Source organism: Eumetopias jubatus, unplaced genomic scaffold, assembly GCF_037043125.1.
Source record: "Eumetopias jubatus isolate StellerSeaLion01/CBP00866 unplaced genomic scaffold, mEumJub1_p1.0 scaffold_6, whole genome shotgun sequence".
NCBI classification, from domain to species: Eukaryota; Metazoa; Chordata; class Mammalia; order Carnivora; family Otariidae; genus Eumetopias; species Eumetopias jubatus.
The window spans coordinates 22542755-22560107 of record NW_028274812.1 but is presented as its reverse complement, the minus strand read 5'-3'; positions in this window follow the sequence as shown (position 1 = coordinate 22560107).

Here is a 17353-nt window from a genome sequence, read left to right as displayed (position 1 = left end):
CATGGATTCTTGTGACATTTAGGAAATGTTTCCAGAGACAGAATCACATCTGGATTCTAAAAATGCTGTGTCTCAAACACCACAGAATTGACCATGATTTGCTCTAGAAAACCATATTAATTCCCAGGTGCCTCCAGTGATGACAAAGACCCTGATGTCAAAATTACATGTGGGGAGTTTAAATAAAACTGTTTATGAAATATGTATGAGTATATTAATTTCTAAACTAGTACCTGGTATTTTGTGTGTTATTTTATTATTTTTTTAAAGATTTTATTTTTATTTATTTGACAGAGAGAGAGAGCAAAAGCAGGGGGAGCAGCAGAGGGAGAGGGAGAAGCAGACTCCCCACTGAGCAGGGATCCCGACGTGGGACTCGATCCCAGGACTCTGGGATCATGATCTGAGCCGAAGGTAGAGGCTTAACCAACTGAGCCACCCAGGCACCCCTTGTGTGTTATTTTAAATATACACATGTTGCTAAGTTAATAATTAAAATATAGATAAACATCTGACTACATATCAATTAAATTAGCTCCCCTCAAAAAATGGTGTTGGAGAGGATGATCTTCTAACTGAAAAAAACAGGGGGCTCTATGCTAAATGTTTATTTCTTCTTTTCTGATATATGCAGTATTTTGAGAGTAAACCCTGCAGGACTTGATAGATAGGATGTTGAATGAAGAAGAAGGATAAGCCACCTGGGGGGGTGGTGGCATTACCAACTGAACTAGTCAATGGCAAAGACATAGGTTTATAAGGGGTATCCCCCATGGGCAAGAGGATATTAAAAGTCCATTGTTAGCCATGTTGAATTCGAGATGCCTATAGGGGCATGCAGAAGATTTTCGGATATGAAATTGGTTAAGGAAATAGGGAACTTTATTTGCATTAGAACCACAAAGGAAAGACAGACCCAGAAAACCAGAATGAAAGGGAAGAAGCATAGAGACTGAGCATGATGATATAGGAAAGGTCATGAGACTATAAGGTTTTATGTTTTGGGAAGGGAAAGTCAACAAAGATACCTAGACTGTATGGTACAGTACAATCAAGTGGCTTTGGAATTCCTTTTTTTTTTATTTTATTTTATTATGTTATGTTAATCACCATACATCATTTGTTTTTGATGGAGTGTTCCATGATTCATTGTTTGCGTATAACACCCAGTGCTCCATTCAATACATGCCCTCTTTAATACCCGTCACCAGGCTAACCCATCCCCCCATCCCCCTCCCCTCTAGAACCCTCAGTTTGTTTCTCAGAGTCCATAGTCTCTCATGGTTCGTCTCCCCCTCTGATTCCCCCCCTTCATTTTTCCCTTCCTACTATCTTTTTTTTTTAACTATAATATATTATTTGTTTCAGAGGTACAGCTCTGTGATCATCAGTCTTACACAATTCACAGTGCTCACCATAGCACATACCCTCCCCAATGTCTATAGTACCAATCAAAAGGAACTCACTGAAGACATGAGCTATGACTCCACCATAGTCAAAATCTGGTACAGCCGGTATGCTAGGGTGGGGTGAGGCCAAAAGACAACAGAGGCCCTGTCTGTAGGGAATGAGGTCTGCTCAGGCATCTGTGACTTCTTGGTTCTCAAAACTGAGGTGTAAAAAAAGAATTGGGTAGCACACCCACACATACAAAATAGATAATGAGTTTAATTAATAGACAGAATGTCTGTGTTCCTCCCCCATCACCAGCAAATTCATGTGTTGAAGGTTTAACCCCCAATTTGAGAGTTTTAGGAGGCAGAACCTTTGAGAAGTGATTAGTTTAGGTGAGGTCATGAGAGTGTTGTCCCCATGATGGGATTAGTGACCTTAGAGGAAGAGACATTAGAGGCTCCTCCCTCTATCGTGTGAGGATACAATGAGAAGGCAGAGGTGGCCATTTATAAGCCAGGAAGAGGGCCCTCACCAAAAAAACAAATCTGCCAGCACCTTGATTTTGGACTTCCCAGCTTCCAGAACTGTGAGAAATAAATGTTTTGATTTAAGCCACCCAGTCTATGGTGTCATGTCATGGCAGCACGAGCTGAGACAACTGTGCTTTAGAGGAATCGCTGGACTAGAGGGATTTTCATTGTGCATTTCCAGTGTGTTGAGGCATCCAAGTTGCTAAAGAATGGAGCCAGAGGGCTTGTTGTCATCAGAAACAAATATGGGTCCCCAGCCCATAGTCACACCTCTCCATTTCACCGTCTGTGAGGCTCAACGTGATCAGAGGTGAGCATTGGGACACCCCTCTCCCAACCCCTTCCCTCCTACCCAGAGTGGGGAGAGAGCTCATGACCCTTGCTGGCTGGACAGAACCATACAAACGCCAAGACCTGGTTATGGAGCTGGCTTTCCCTAGCACTGTCCTGAGGTCACTGGCCCTCCAGACAAGAACAAGCATCTTCTCTTTCCACAAACATCTGTTCTTGTTGGGCCTCCGAGTGGGAGGGTGGGCACTTGGTGGCTGCCTGGCTTGGAAAGTACCCATTATGAGCAGTGGATCATCTTGCATTCCATTAAGCATGTGATTACAGCCAGATGCTGTGGTGATGGGCATACAACAACTCCCTATAATAACCGTAATTATGATCCTAGTGTTTCTTTAGCTCAACATGCTCTGAACTTCTTAAGTCAGAAAAAATTTGGAAGAATTGCTTATTAGAGGCTGCAATCAAATGGAGAACTTTTTTTTTTTTTTTTTTTTTTGAGAAGGGGGGAAATTCCTCCCTGACATCTTGGCTTCTGTACAGCCTAAACTGACATCCTGTCGTGTGGTTCTGGAGTCCAAAAGGGACTCGGCTCTGACTCCACATTCCTGCTCTTATTTCCCTTCCTTGCACTTTGCTCTGCCCCACCCCCACCCCCACCCCACCCCCAACCCCTGGTTCCTTCTCAGCTGCTTCTCCTGGCAGGGAGAGAAAAACAAACACCTGCTTGCCCACCCTCTCACATTCCCTCTGCTGTGGGGGCTTGCTGAGAGGGGCGCATCCCCTGCCCACTTGGGTGAAGTTCTTGGAATACCCAGGGAGAGGGGGTCATTCGAAGCTAAAATTGGCTGCTTGCTGTGATGACTAACAGCCACCTGGGCCTGCCATTCTTGTGGATCCATCTATTTGTGGAATATGGAGCCGTTTAGGGTATATTTGTGTACATGCGGAGTCTTTACTTATAGGAGCACATTTAAAAGAGTTGGAAACCCATTCGGTGAAGAAATGTGTTATATTCATTTTCTAGGGCTGCCATAACAAAATACCACACACTGGACATTTTAAACAAAAGAAATTATGGTCTCACAGTTCTGGAGGTCAGACGTCTGAGATCAAGGTATCGGCAGTGTTGGTTCCTCCTGCGGGCTGTGAGGGAAGAGTCTGTTCTAGGCCCCTGTCCTTGGCTTATAGATGCCTGCCTTCTCCCTGCATATCCTCACATTATCTGCCCTCTGTGTGTGTCTTTCTCTTCACATGGCGTTCTTTTTATAATGTCACCTGTCATATTGGAGTAGGGTGAGCTCACCCTAAACTTAACTCGTTACATCTACAACAACCCTATGTCCAAATAAGGTCAGATTCTGAGGTACTGCAGGCTAGGGCTTCAACATATGAATTTGGGGGGAGACACAATCCAACCCAGAATACGTGTTGTGAACTTACCACATGTCAAGCCCTGTGCTGACTTCTGGGGATACACTCTTGCACATGAAAGGCAGTTTCCACCCTCCCAGAGCTTGGTCAAGGGTACAAAGAATAAAAGCAAAATTACACAATCAGTAAAGTGATCAGTGCTGCTATACGGCCCCAGGAGGGGCCATGGGAGAACACAAGAGGAGCACCAAACTTACCCATGGAGCCCGGGGAGGCTGCCCCGAGGAAGTGAGGTAGAGGTGGAGGTCTGAAGGCCACCAGGAACCTGCCAAGGGAAGGGTGGGGGAGGGCAGCCAGTGGGTATTCCAGGTGGAGGCCACAAGAAGAGAAAAGGCCCAGAGGGAAGAAAGACTGTGGCCAGCCGACAGAACTAAAAGGAGTTCCTCGGGATTTGAGGATAGCTTGTGAGGGAACATCCTGGGTGTTAAGAAGGAAAGTTGGGGGAGGCAGAGACCAGGCTGGAAGGAAAATGACACAGGGCCTTGCAAGCCTGCTGAGGACTTTGGATAGAAACCTGAGGGTACTTGGGTGCCACTGAAGAATGCCACGTAGGAAATGACACAGTCACACTTAAGATTTAGAAAAACCCCATTGACTGCAGTCTGAAGAGGAGGGGAACAGGGAGGAAGACCACTTATGGGGACATTTCTGTGACCCAGAGGAGAGGTGACCATGGCTTGAGCCAGGAGAGTGGCAGGAGATGGAGTTCACGGGACATGATGCCTGCCTGTCCTTCACAGCCCAGCCCGGGCTTCTCAGATCTCACAGGCCACTGCCTTCTCCCAGAAATTACTTCCCATGTTTGTATGAGCTCTTTGATGCCCATCTCCTCTCCATTGTTTTGTTTTTCACTTACACACTTACATGGTATTTACCATGTGCTGGACACTGAATTAGACATATTAACCCATTTGTGTATCAAAAAATAACTGTGAAGCAGGTGCCATTATTAGCCCTGTTGTACATGGGGAGACAGGAAGATCTTGCCCAAGCTCATTGAGCTAATAGCTAACAGGTGAGAGAGCCTTCATGTGACCTCTGGCTTCAGAGTCCATTCTCTCATTCATGACTCTAGACTCTTCTTACCAGCAGGCTGCCATTTTATCATCACACCCAGCAAAGTGCCTGGAACATTAATATGTCTTCAATAAATTCTTGTTAAATGAGAAAAAAATGCATCCCTATGTTTATTGCAGCATTATTTACAATAGCCAGGATATGGAAGCAACCTAAGTGTCCATCAATAAATGAATGGACGAAGAGGATGTGGTAGAGATAGATAAATAGATAGATAGATGATACATACATATATACATACACAATGGAATATTATTCAGCCATAAAAAAGAATAAAAACTTCCCATCTCCCCACACACAACTACATGGATGGACCCAGAGGGTATTATGCTCAGTGAAATAAGTCAGACATAAAAAGACAAATACAATATGATTTCACTTATATGTGGAATCTAAAAAACAGAACAAATGAACAAACAAAACAGACTCACTAATACAGAGAACAAACCAGTGGTTGCCAGAGGGCAGGTGGGTGGGAGAATGGGCAAAATAGGGATTAAGAGGTACAAACTTCCAATTCTGAAAGTAATCAGTCATGGGGATGAGAAGTACAGCCTAAGGAAGATAGTCAATACTGTAACAATGTCGCATGGTGACAGATGGTGACTATACTTGCATAATGCATAAAATTGTCTACTCACTATGCTGTGCACCTGAATGTAACATTGTATGCCAGCTACAATTTAATAAAAAGTTCTTGTTGAATGAATGTTGGCAATGATCATGGTGAAAAGGGCAGGGGTTGGGGGGTGGGGTGGGAAGTGAGGCCCTTGTTGGAGTTCAGGATCACAAAAGGGGAAGCGGTGAGGGGGGCTGCAGAGGGGATGAACTACAAAGATCTCCACCAGAGACCTCCACGTGGTGGAGCTACTGGAGCAGCCTGATGGGGCACACCTATCCCCAGTCCTCAGGCATCTGGAGCCTCAGCCGCCCCTCGGTAGCTGCCCTGGTAAGAATAATATCAATCTGAAGCTTTTCAGGCCTTACCCCATAACAGCTGAATAATAGTTATTAGCTTTGGACTCTAGGCATTTTTATGAGATCTTAGTTCCAGGGCTTGAGGTTTGGCAAAAAGAGCATATTATTCACACACAAAACAACTGCATTAAAATAGCATTAAGAGTCTGGCTTCCATTGACAAAACCTAGGAAATTCAGAAATGGTGCAAAGCCTGTCCTGAATTCACCCCCACCATCAGGCCTGGGGTTGTTCTTCTTGCCAAAGGCAATAAGGGTGGAGAGAAAGGTCCCCAGGGGGCAGAAGGAGACATGCTGGGGAAATGCAAGATAGCCCAGGTGAGCAGGGGGAGAGGGAGGAGAAAGATTTGGAGGAAGGGCCATTCCAGTGGAGGCCATGGTCCCTGGGCCAGGCCTGTCTCGTGGAGACTGCACTGTGATGCAGGCATGGAACACTGGCCCCAGAGGCCACTCCTCTGATCCCTGGGCTGGACAATACTTGTAAGGAATAGCCTCTGGTTTTTCTGGGCTGGAGACCTCCCTTCCACATGCTGCTGCTGATGAGACATAGCCACTGTTGCCCCATGGGGCAGAAAGCCTCATTCAAATGTCTATCCCTCTACCCATCTTGGACTCCGATAGAGCTTACTAGTAGGTACTTTGCTCTCCAGTTAATTTCCAATTTTTGAAAGGAATTAAGGAGAAAGAAGCTCAATCATGGGTGAACAATAAGCATTAGGAAACTACTGTTAAGAAAATTGGGGAATTTAAACAATTTTGATTTGGGATTGCAGTGACAGTTGGGGAGAGAAGTGAGGAAAAGAAATTTCCTGCCCTTGGCCAAAGAAGATCTTTTTCCATTTGAGATGAGGTGGGATCATTTGTTCTTATTTATTTATTTTCCCCAGGCTTATTGAGATATAATTGACAAATGAAACTGTAAGATATTTAGAGTGCACAGCATGATGATCTGACATACCTATACATTGTGAAAGACTCTCCCCCAATGAATGGATTAACACATTCATAACCATTTTTTTTTTTTTTTTGGTGAAAACATTTAGGTTCTACTCTTAGCAAACTTCAATGGTATAATACAGTGACATATAGTCACCATGTTATATATTAGATCACAGACCTCTTATATCTAACAGTTTGTAGAATTGTTTCTTTGGATGTGCTTTGAGAAGAAATTTTTATAATTCTAGAACTTATCAGGGCATTTTCAGTAAGAACTTCACCCAAGCTTTTGAAAAAAAGCTAAGGGTAATCCAAGAACTCAGAAATGGACCAAGTTCATGGCACATGGGTGGCTCAGTCGGTTGAGCGTCTGATTCTTGGTTTCATCTCAAAGTCATGATCTCGAGGGTCCTGTCAAACCCGGCCTCAGGCTCCTCCCTCAGCAGGGAGTCTGCTTAAAGATTCTCTCCCTCTGCCCCTCTCCCTAACCACGTGCTCTCTTGCTCTCTCTCTCTGAAATAAATAAAAAATTAATTAATTAATCTTTTTTTAAAAAAATAGACCAAGTTCGTTTTAAATAGGGCAAACACAATATAACATAATGGTGTTATTTATCATTCTAATCCAGAATGATGTTCAATTACTTGAGCAAGTTCACACATAAATGGTTGAGCTGGAATTGGAACTCCACCTGTCCTGTTTCAGGGCTGTACTCCTAACCACTTCCCGAATTCCCAGCCCACCCACCACCACCACATTTGATTTAAGCTGGCGCTTAGCCATCCATTCCACCCCAACCCTGAGTTGCCTATTAAAATCAGCTGGGAGACATCCAGAGCTATAGAGCTCATGATTCTTCTAGAAATCCCTATCTTAGCTCAAGAAACCCTATTCTCTACTAACCAGCCAAGGGACAGAAAATGAAATTGTGTTCATTTCTGAATTGTTCAAAATGACCCTAAAAATCAGGTCCTCTTGAAAACGCATTGAAGGCCAATTTCATTTACCCTTCTTTCTTTCTTTTTTTTTTTTAAGATTTTATTTATTTGACAGAGAGAGAGGGAGAAAGAGAGAGTACAAGCAGGGGGAGGGGCAGAGAGAGACAGAAGGTCAGGCTCCCTGAACTTTAAGTGACTGAGCCACCCAGGCACCCCTCATTTTACCCCTCTTCTTAAATGGGAAAACTGAAAGGGTTCTATGCTACCAGGGCAACAGGTGAGCTAGTGATAAAATCAGGCTTTAAAAAATGACCTGGAAATCACTTTTCTAATGTGCTATAAAATGTTAATAATTCTGGGTAACCTGGGGCACCTGGGTGGCTCAGTTGGTTAAGCGTCTACCTTCGGCTCAGGTCATGATCCTGGGGTTCTGGGATCGAGTCCTGCATCGGGCTCCCTGCTCAGCGGGGAGCCTGCTTCTCTCTCCCCGCCCCTGCTTGTACTCTCTCTCTCACTATCTCTCTCTCTCTCTCTCAAATAAATAAATAAAATATTTCTTTAAAAATAATAATAATAATTCTGGGTAACCTGACTGAAAATGCATTAAAGTACAAAACAGCCAGAAGTTGAGAAAAAGTCCTTTCTGCATCCCTCCTAATCTGTCATTTAGCAAAGCAGGGACAACTTTGGCTCGCTCATGGAGTGCTGCTATTGAGATGTCACAGCCATCACATTCCGTGACACTCCATCAGAGGGCACTAGTGACACCTCCTCTTTCTTGTTTGAAAGAGACACATGAGAGATCATTCAAATAAAATGATTGATTGAGGGTGGGGGGCAGAGAGGCAGTGTAAACATTGGCTATAACAAGTTCAAAGGGAAGCTCAGGACACGGCGACATCAGCCGAACCAGTGACAGACAGCACATGGCAGACTTCTTGCGGAGCTCTAGATAATTCTGGTCTGGCTGGAATCCTTATTTAGCCATCTTGATGAGCGCGTTAAATGTGACTTAACTCTAAGTTTGAATGAAAAGCACAAGCACTCGACATGTTTCTTGGCAACACCTTTTTTAAAAGCATGCGTTTTTCTCTAGTGTTGTACTAGACTTCCGTGGTGGGGACTCTCTTGAATTAAAACATCCTCTTTACAGGTTGAATTTTGAGGCTTTTTCCTATCCTCCCCATCCCATAGGGCTTCCACCCTGCATAGACACACACACACACACACACACACACACACACGTGTGTGTGTACAGATCCATCAGTCATGGCTGAGGGGCTCACTCAGCCTGGGTGTGAGTTACTGGCCCGCATGCACTGTATTCCCTCCCGCCAGACCCAAGTAATGAGGCTTCAGTGGAACAAACACAGGAGGTGTGAACCCATCTAGCCCCCTATCTCCCACGAAATGTTTTCCCTGGATCATGCCCGTTGGTTCTTTTCCTTGTCTGTTTTCTACCTGAGCTGTGAGGACTCAGTGAGGAGAAAATGGTAGCAGAATGAGATGCTTGGGTATCAGAAACAGGGGTAGTAAGAAATGAAAATGATTTATAGGGTTTCACCAGCCTCTGTTCTTTCTCTTCTCCTCCCTCTTGTAGCTCAAAACCCCACAGGTGTGAACACCTTAAAATATGGACCCTCATTTTACCGTTTAATTAGATAACACCTCACTCTGAGTCTGGTTGAGTTATGAAACCTTAAGTTTCAGAAATTCAGGTGGAGGGTGCGAGGGAAACGCCTGCTAGAGAAAGTCACCAGACTCATCCTCATGTGAAGGAGGACATCACTTCATGACCAGCTTCTCCTGGAGATTACTAAACCCACACGAACATTTCGATTCCATGGAAACAGCAGGAATGTGGGCTGGGCTCTGAGCCTGGGAGAGAGAACCGAGCATCCCCGGTCGGCCTGGTCCCATGACTGACTTCCTGTGTTGTCACTTCACACCACCACACCACGGTGTTGCCTTGGGAAATGCCAGATTTGTAACAGCTCTCTGTTTGACTAGAGTGGGTTAGCTGTGCTGCTGCCCGAGACAGGAGACAGGACAAGATGACTAACCCTATGATCTTTTGACTGTGCTCCATCACTGAGTGGCTTCACAGGGACTCTCCCGGGTGGGAGGCTGGCAGAGAAGACCTCCAACATCCTTCAACCCTGTGATTCACAGGAGTGAGTACTCTTCATGATGTTCCACTGTCAAGGATCATGGAGTTGCACATTTTTATTATTGGAAAGGATGAGTCCATTAATGAATACACTCATGGGGCATTTTAAATTTTAGGCAGTAGACAAACATGACTTTGTTGTTTCTCTCAGGCAACGAACTACCTTTCTGAAGAAGACAGCAGACCCATTTAATAGAACATCCAGATGACTTCTTATATCAGGTAATAGAATAAGAAAATGTTTGGAAAAGGAAAAGAAAAAGATGACAAATTTCTTTTCAAATACCTGAGAATATGATTACCATGTTCTCTTGCCTGTCCGCTCCCCACCACTGCACACCCCAAAGAATAAAGTAACCCTTCTAGAAAAGGATGTAGGTAAATACAAATGGACACAACAGATGTCATGTAGAAATGTGCGGGGAGGCAGGAGGGCCAGGCTGCTGAGAAGGGCATCCTTGCGGGGAGCTTTAAGCCGGCTTCGGAGGAGCCAGGGAGCCTGGCAGGCAGAGGGAGCTCGAAAGGGACAGGGATGGAAGTGAGCCACAGAAGTGGGAAAGTCTACGGGATAATAGAATTTTACTTTTTTTTTTAATCTCTTCAAAAGCAAGTGATGTGAATTCAGGAAAGAGATTTACGACATGGTAGGGATGATTATTTAGAAGAATTTTTTTTTTTTTTTTTAGGTGAGTTTGCTGTTCTGACTCTCAAAACGAAGCCCACTTTGCAGGCAGTGCATGCATGTGCTCATGGAGTCCACAGTGGGTGTCCAGCCACTCCTCTGTGCCAGGCCCCCTTCCAGGAGCTGGCCCAGGGCCGGGCACAACACCAGCATTGTCCCTGCTGCCATGGAGCTCGCACTCCTATGTGGGAGATGGGCAAATACCAAGTCAATAAACAGGGGGCAGTCTCAGAGTGATAATGTGTCCCGAGAAAAATAAAACATTCATGGGATGAAGTGACGGATGGAGGTAGCATTTGAAAGGGGAATTAGGAAAGACCCCCCTGCAGTTGTGACATTTGTGCAGAGACCTAAATGACAAGAAGCAGCCAGTCTTGCGGAGTGAGACGTGCATTCCAGGCAGAGGGAACAGAAAGCGCAAAGGCCGTGAGGACAGGAGATTCGTGTGTGCTAGGAACGGAAAGAAGTTCCGGGTGGTCAGATGAGGAGGGTGATAGGGAAGAAGGAGAGGAGAGGAGGTGGGAGATGCTGCAGGGGCCAGATCGAGGTAACTCACGCAAGGAAGGTGACCTTGCCGTTGTACGGCATGGGAAAGCAAGGGGGAGATTTAAGTAGGATAGGCTTATAATTAACCATGTAAACACAATGTATGAATTAGACCTTAGCAGGCAATCCCAGAAGCTTTCCGTGTACCTGAGACGTGTGAACGGATGCCTGACGAGGGATCACATGTGTACCTGGGATCTACAAGCTGAACAGATCCACACAGGATTTTTTGGACCTTGTAGGAGACTCCAGTCCTTACATAGATGTATTTTCACAAGTATACACATTGTACCATGAGTATGCAAATAACATATGCATACCCCATTTCCTACACACGTGTGTGGTCGTGAATGATATCCAACTTGAAAATACAATGAATTCTACACATTGCATATCGTGTTCTCAGCGGCTCTGCTAAGACTCTGGCTGGCGAGCATGCCACGGACACAGTCTGAGAGGGAGAGAGGGAAATCTCAGGGTGCACTGCAAACCAGCCTCCACCCTGAGGAGGCCCCCAGGACCCTCAGGAAGATCCAATCTGTCTGTTCTCATCACTGTGACAGATCAGAGTCACTGGTCTCAAGTCATCATTTCAGGGCCAAGATTTTGTCTCCAGACTGTACCTCACTCATTTCTGACAACATGTTGAAAGTAAAACGTGCCTCCCTACCCTCCTGCTTCCTTTTAAAATTTATGAATTTTGCAGTTTGCTTAAAAACAAAAGTTGCCTAAGATTTTCAGAAGGAGATATTCCTTCACACATCAGCATGCAGATGGCAACATCTAAAGGGGGCAGAGGGGCGCCTGGGTGGCTCAAGTCGTTAAGCATCTGCCTTCGGCTCAGGTCATGGTCCCAGGGTCGGTCCTGGGATTGAGCCCCGCATCGGGCTCCCTGCTCGGCGGGAAGCCTGCTTCTCCCTCTCCCACTCCCCCTGCTTGTGTTCCTTCTCTCGCTGTGTCTCTCTCTGTCAAATAAATAAATAAATAAATAAATAAATAAATAAATAAATAAATAAATAAAGGGGCAGAAAAAAATACTAAACATAGATCATCAGGGAACATAGAGGATGAGATTTAGCATTTTTAGAATGAGAGGATTATAAAATTCAGACAGCACATCAAACACCAACCAGAGCCCAACTGCCCAGGATTGTGTCATAATTGTTCTTATTCATCAATTTTAATGGGTCCTGGGCCCCAGCAGACACCACCTCATGCTCTGTTGACTAATGGATGCTGGTTAAAAGGTTTCTGTGCAGAAAAGTGGTCCGGTCTCTAATCTTATCTGCTTTGTTCCATCAAGTCGGGGTTGATGAGAGAGGCCGAGGTAATTTGCTCTGTCACCTTGTCCTGATATCTGATCTCAGGACACCACTAGATCTGGTATGCTATTTGGCCGTCTGCCAAGAGTGCTGTAATTTTTTTTTAAGAGAGAGAACGGGCTCTCTCAAAGGGGGTGGGGAGGGAAGGGGGAGAGGCAGAGGGAGAGAGAGAATCTTAAGCAGGCTCCATACCCAGCTTGTGAGCCCTACACAGGGCTCGATCTCACAACCCTGAGATCATGACCTGAGCCGAAATCAAGAGGATGCTCAACCAACTGAGCCACCCAGGTGACCCATGAGTTCTGTATTTTAAAGGATTTTAAGGACACACACACACACACACACACACACACACACACACACACACACACACTAAAAATGTTAAGCTAGAAGAATCTTATTTTCTGTTTTAAATCTTTCAACTTGCTGTTAAGGAAATAGATCCAGGGTGAATGGTTAATTTTTCAAGCTAGCAACAGAACCAGAATAGGAAGTCACATTTTCTTCCACCAAATTCAACCCAGGCCACCCAAAGTGGCTCCATTATACAGTCCCCCAACTGTCCGGACTTGGCAATAGCTTTCCTATTGCTCAGCCACTTGGCAGTAAAGCAGGATGGGGATTCTCCCTTAAGTGGTCAGAGTAGAAAACAAACTCCAAATACAAAATTGCTTTTACCATACTTTTATTCATCTCATTCCTTCAAATTACGACAATTCCTATTCTGTCTCAAATTAAATTATACAAAACCCTCATCTTCACAAAACCCCACCAGGGATCAGGCAGTAAGCTAAAAGGTATCTTGTTCACTCCAATGAGAAAAAAAGACCAGTTTACATTTGGCCAGAGAAGTAAAGAGATGAGTGTGGAAATCCAAATTAATTGGTGCCATATTTTTTCTAATTTTTTCTGATATCTTACAGATTGCCACCTTGGGCAAAAATAGTCCCTTTGTGGTGCACGCTTACAGATCATGGTGAGTCCTTTCAGGCCTTCGTTGGTGAATTGGACTCCAGTTTAATAACCCTAACAAGCTTGTTTGAAGGTTTTTCAAGCTCCCAGAAGACTGGGAATAGCAAGGAAATAAAAAGAAGAGAAGCTTCGACAGGCTGAGAGCCACAGGCCAGGCCCTGAGGAGTGTTAAGGTGCCCCAGAGAACAAAGCGGGAAACAACACCAACAAAGCACAAAAAAAGCACACACAATTGAAAAAGGATGATCTCTGGGCTCTCTCCCAAACCTCCTCAGGCCCTGGAACCAATTCCACCAGCAGCTCAGTGCAGCAATTAATGCTTTTAAAGTTATCCCTGACTTAAACATCAAGAAAGGTTTTATTGTGTTCATCATGCTTCGAAGAAACAGCGAAGTGTGACCCATCTTCGCAAGACCGGCAAGGCTATTACTTAATGTGGCAATAACTGTTAAGGTCGTATTGTGTAAAGGGTGTAAACACACACGTGAACACACAAAGGTCCTCAGCTGTGTATGCGTCCCCAGGGAGTTCACACGGCTTGGGTGTTCCTGACGATCTGTGCTCTTCTCCTTAGCCTCTCCCCTGAACATCCCGCCCAAGCAGGCCAAGAAGATCGTGGGCTGACTCCCTGATTTTTACAAGAAGGAATGTCAATAGTTTTAGAAAAACTATTACACACCACTCTCGACGTCCTTGCGTTGAAGAGAGGTTTGTTGGCTACTGAGATTTTTTTTCCCCGCCAATGTCCTGGACCATGTTGGTTAGGCTAAAGCATTGTCACCGCTGTTTTGTTAAAGTATGCCTTGCTTTTATGCTCTCTTTACCCACTCCTGCTTACAAATGAATATGTTTTTATGGTTTCTCCTCATAAAAAGTAACTTGGACACCAAAGAATATTATTTTAAAATAAAGACTCTTTAAAAGAAAACATCTCAGTCAGTTAAATGTCTGACTCTTGATTTCAGCTCAGGTCATGATCTCAGGGGTCATGGGATCAAGCCCCATGTCGGGCTCCACACTCAGTGCAGAGTCTGTTTGAGATTCTCTCTCTCTCGCTCTTCCCCTGTGCCTCTCTCCTCTCCCTGCTCTCACATTCTCTCTCTCTCTCTCTCTCTAGCAAATAAATAATCTTTAAAAAATATATTTAAAAGAAAACATTTTCTCCTGAGGAAATAGTTGCTCTCCACCGACCAAAGCTGCAAACAGGAAGAAATGGCTCAATATAATGCTGGGGATACTGGGCTGTTGTTCAAACCCTGGAGTCTGGGTCACAAAGTCTAAGTGCCCAGGAGGAGTCTGGCCTGCATCAAGAACGCATCAGCAATTGTCCTACAGTCAAAGACAGCCTCCAGGGAAGAAGGATGTTCAAGAGCTCTCCTCACCATGGCTGCCTACAAACAAAACCAGTTGCCCAAGGTGGCAATCTGTAAGATATCAGAAAAAATTAGAAAATATATGGCACTAATTAATTTGGATTTCCACACTCATCTCTTTACTTCTCTTGCTAAATGTAAACTGGTCTTTTTTTCCCATTGGAGTGAACGATCTAGTAAAATGAAAATTTAAAAGAAGCAAAAGAAAAAAGTTTTCAACAGAATTGACCTTTCTTTATGGAGGAGTTGTCTCTTTCCCCCTGCCTCTCTCCAAGATGGACACACAAACAGCCACAGCCTAACTGAAACCATTCCACCAATCTGGCCGTGGTGGAAGATTTAGCTAGAATGCTCATCATAGTCAACTGGAGCTCTGAACAAATAATGCATGGCTTAGTGCTGTTTACTGGAAATGGGTGGATTATTCCATGATCTAAGTGTTGATCCCTCTAGAATGCTTTTCTAGTAGCTGCATTCTTGAGAAAACTGAAAAAAACAAAACAAAAAAAACGCCAACAACAACAACAAGAAGAGCGTACATGACCTGAAGGGGACTGGGAAACATGGCGCAGGCACAAAAGTCAAGGGAAGAGTGTTTTTGAACAATACAGTGGCACTGTAGCAATCTAAGGACAGGTTCTCTCGGTGGAGAGTGTGATGACCAACACGAGCCAATTATGAGTGAGTGAGTAAGCATTGCAAAGAAGTGAAAAATGAAAAACAATTCAAATAAGGTAAGATGTTATGTTTCTGAAATTAAACTTCCAGTTAAACATGGTAGAGAAAGGAAGGATTTTGTTTTACTCCCCTCTCTTAAAACTCACTGAAACAAACAAACAAACAAAAAAATGAGCAGGCCCCAAACAAAACTACAGAATGAACTCTAAAGCCCCGACTGAGGTGGGGAAGGAGGCTGAGGACCATAGCCTAGGGCTCAGGCAAAATGCCAGTTTCCCAGGTGTCAGATCTGAAAGACAAACCCAGCATCCTTTGTGGGGCTTCAGGTAAGGTTGTGCTGGCAGTGCCCTGCAAAAGGATGCCCGGCCCAGGGGACGAGTAGAGGGAGTTGGAATCAAGCTCACACTCTGTTCCACAAACAGAGATAAATCCTTTTCCCAGATCACACAAAGACAACATCTGGTCACCAAGCACGGGCCAGCAGGGTTGTTCTCACCCAAAGCGATGGCTTCTTTCAATTCACGCAGGGCCCCTTGTGGGCTCATGACAGCCCTGGGTCTTCAGTTAGAGACTGAAGATCCAGGAGTCAGACAGGCCATGGATGAAGGGGAGAAGGTCTGAGTGGAACTTGGTTCCACCTCCTAGAATTACATGGCATCAGACCCTGGAGGGGGGCGGGGAGCATCTCTCTGTATCCGCTCATTCTTATCCTTGGAAAACATATTTATTTGTAGCCTCCAAGAGTGAGGGTGGCTCTCAGCAAAGTCCCTGAAATAAAAAATAACCTGCTTGTAAGTGCTTCTCCCTCTCTAGGCAAGCAAGCATAAAAAGAACACAGGGAAAGCAGGTGAAGAGCTTACATCACAAGAAGACGCTCCTAAGGAAGCAAATTTCAACCAGCAAGATTTCTAAAGATAAAATCAAAAAAGGAAGAAAGTGTGATGGTTAATTGTATGTGCCCATGTGAGTGGACTAAGAGATGCCCAGAGAGCTGGTAAGACATTGTTTCTGGGTGTGTCTGTGAGAGTGTTTCTGGAAAAGATTAGCATTTGAATAGGTAGACTGGGTAAAGAAGATCCACCCTTACCAATGTGGGTGGGCATCACCCAATCTGTTGGGGGCTGAATAGAACAAAGAGGTGGAGAAAGGAAAAACTGGCAGTTTTTGCTTGAGCTGAGTCATTCATCTTCCTCTGCCCTCAGACAGCAGTGCTCCTCATTCTCAGGCCTTCGGACTCTGACCAAGACTTATGTCCCTGGCCCCCTAGTTATCGGGCCTTTGGTCTCAGACTGAATCACCCCACTGACTTTGCTCATTCTCCAGAATGCAGATGGCAGATAGTAGGACTTCTTGGCCTCCATAATATTGTGTCAGTCAGTTCCTATAATAAATCTCTATATCTCATATAGATATAGATGCAGATCTAGATATATACACATAGATATAATCTCCTGTTGGTTTGTTTCTCTGGAGAAGCCTGACTAGTATAGAAAGAAAGAAAAGATACAAAAACTCAAAAGATGATGAGAAGACAACCAAAAGTAAACTAGCAAATATGCATATTTCAAATTTTGATCAACACTCTTAACTGGGCATCTACAGAGTTCCATCTCTCAGCAAAATACAGGTTTTCCCACTTGGATGTTTTCATCTTTTAAACCAGGGTAATCTGTTGAATAAAAAAAAAAATGGTTTCTCAATTTTAATTAGCGTTTCTCTGATGATTTGTGAAGTCTAACATGTTTACATATATTTACTCGTCATTTGTATTTGGCTGCCCCTAGAAGTAGCCTCCTGTGCTGGGAGGAATCCTCAAAGAAATGTGAATGACATTCTCAATTAGGAAAAAACCGACTCAGTGCTTTTGAGGTCAGACTTTGTTGGAACTTTAGCTGTAGAGTCAGCTAAGTCATTAGGGACAGACTTACTTTTGAGAAAATCTAGAGGGCCAAATTATGTTATGAGGTTTTCTAAATTTGAGGTCAGCCAAAGGCACAGAAAAGAGAACAGAATCAAAGGAGTCGGAGGAATC